We start from the raw sequence: 2,500 nt of genomic DNA, 5'->3' as shown, positions 1-2,500 counted from the left end.
AGAAACGCTTGGTTGTCAAAATGTGAAAGAACATGAATCAAAATGTCCCTGTGGAACTATTTGTCTGTCAGGTTACCCTTTCCAGTGACTGTGAAGTATAAAATCGTATGACACAGGCATCCACATATCATTACGGGTCCACCACCAAACAGGATGGACTCGACAATGTTCTTGGGTGTACAGGTGTTGTTTGGTTGCTGCCAAACCCAAGTCCTACCATCAGTTGCATGCAGTAGAAATCATCTCGCCACAGACCAATGGATCTTCCTCCAGGTTATGAGATGCCAGTGTTGACGTGCAGGGTACCATGCCAATCAAACTGCTTTGTGTTCTAAAGTGAGAAGAAGACATCTCATCGGTCTACTGGCTTTGTAACCTGCAGCACGAAGCCGGTGTCAGACAGCTCTCGTGGATAATCTCCGAGGGAGATTCCAATCATCCACTACACCGTAGTTATGCCAAAAGGAATGTCTGACGAGCCTGATCAGATTTGCATTTTTTTTTTAAATATTACAGCTTACCCTTGTTTGTTCAAATTGAGACCTGTCTTCAACATCTTTTGTTTTGTTGATGTTCATCTCCAACTATTATGCTGATAACAGTCCAATGGAAGACAAGTTGATATCCTATTTCACTGCAAAACATCTGAGCATTGTTCATCCCAATAATTTGTCATCTTTGGTCTTGTTTGTGCTCGATGTAAGCAGCACCTTCGCAAAGAAATTGCCAATTGATGTATTCAATTGTAAGGGGGGTGGGATTCAAGGCCCTAAAATCCTGATGGAGGTGGGGGATGAATGCTCTACTTTGGTTGACTCTGTTTTTTGGAAGATATATCCGTTCATCATAGATTTCATTTTGTGTACTTGTCAAAAGCTCTTGCAAACTCAAATTATGGCCCAAACTTTGAACTTTTGCTTGCAGCAATTTTGGGCAAAAAAATTTGGGGGTTGGGGACATACATTTGGGATTTACATAAGGTCAACTTTCAAGAAGCTGACCCAATGTCGGCAACTGGGCATCCTCTGTTGTGCAAAGTCCTTCCTCAGCCCACCTGAGCTCCTGACCACATACAAAGCTTTCGTTCGCAGCCTGATGGAGTACTGCTCTCCCCTCTGGGCTGGTGCTCCTGCCTCTCACCTTTCTCGGCTTCACGCTGTGGAAACCAAGATATTTAGGATCATTGGTATCTCCCGCGTTGAGACTGAGTCTTTGGGCCTCTCACTCTCTCATCCCAGGCAGGTCGGTGGTCTTTCTGTCTTCTACCATCTCCTCTCCGGCCTCACCCCCCCCCCCCCCGCTCTGTCTGCGACATGTCCCCCCATATTTCCTCGGGGTGCTCAAGGTCCACCAGCAACCCCCTTCTAGTAAAACTACCAAAATCAAGAATCATTGCTCATCTTCACTCTTTCATTCTTCTGTTTTTCCCGCCTCTGGAACAAACTCGCACACTCTCTTCGATCCCACTCTTCCCTGTAGGTCTTGCTGTTCATCACCATTTATTATCTTCCCCCATCCAAAACTCTTCAATTCCTCTTTTTTGATGCCTTTGGAACAAACTTCCACACTCTCTTCAATCTCACTCTTCCCTCCAGGTCTTCAAAACAGCTGTTCACCACCCCCTCTTATCTTCCCTCATCCAAAACCTCAATCTTTTCTACCCCCGTTAATCAACCCACCTCCTTCAAATTCCCTCCTTTCCTTCCTGAAAGTCCCTGTAATGTCCATCTTGCAACCCCGTGTTCCCCCACCCCATCCCTCTCCCTTCCACAGATATCCTTATGTCTCTGTTCCACACTGTTTTGTCTTTCCCTCTCCCACCCCTCTTGTCTCCTGCCCCCCTTGTTGTGCATTCTGTGTGTTAGCTCTCATACGAGCCTCGACAATGTTTCCAAAAAAAACAAAAAAAATCATACATGTTCGGCATCAATAGAAAAGTCTTGGCCCATACTACAATTTGGTGGTAAAATTATTTTGATTACATTATTGATGTCACCAGAGGTCAAAAGGTAACGGATTTTGAAGGGAAGTGAAAATCAATGCATCTCGTAACAGATTGCCCCATTTCAAACATAACAATAAACTTGGAATATCAAAAATACTATTTATATCTGATGACTTGCAGACAAAGTTTTTTTACTCTCAAGAAAGTTGACAAAAGGTACAAGGTATTTGTGAAAACTCCCTTTCAACCAAAAGGGAAGATTTGTTAGAAATGACCGAAACTGGGAAATTGCTCGAAACACGGGTAGCCTTCATTTCTTCTCATTTTATGGTGTAACAACATTATGACTTTATCCAGCTTCGTGATGTATTTAATTACAATTTCAAATCAGATATGAACACTGAGCTATAATTTGGTGATATGATGCAATGATTTTGATCACTTCATCGATGACGTCGACGCCAGAGCTAAAAAGGTCATCGATCTTAAAGGAAAGTGAATATCTAGGTACCTCTTCAATAAGATAACTGAAATATTACGAAATATAATAGTCAT

The 2,500-nt window shown here is 42.9% G+C and overlaps 1 protein-coding gene across 6 annotated transcripts in view; it reads left to right on the top strand.

The window, feature by feature from the left end:
• The window catches only part of RALGAPA1 (Ral GTPase activating protein catalytic subunit alpha 1), a 207,957-nt gene that overhangs the window by 116,339 nt on the left and 89,118 nt on the right, over window positions 1-2,500 (top strand). The gene's annotated exons all lie outside the window — the stretch shown is intronic.

The sequence above is a fragment of the Eptatretus burgeri genome, chromosome 9 (assembly GCF_056783735.1).
Source record: "Eptatretus burgeri isolate ZD-2024b chromosome 9, Ebu_testis_v1, whole genome shotgun sequence".
In the NCBI taxonomy this organism is placed as follows: Eukaryota; Metazoa; Chordata; class Myxini; order Myxiniformes; family Myxinidae; genus Eptatretus; species Eptatretus burgeri.
This window is presented reverse-complemented; position numbering and strand designations above follow the sequence as displayed.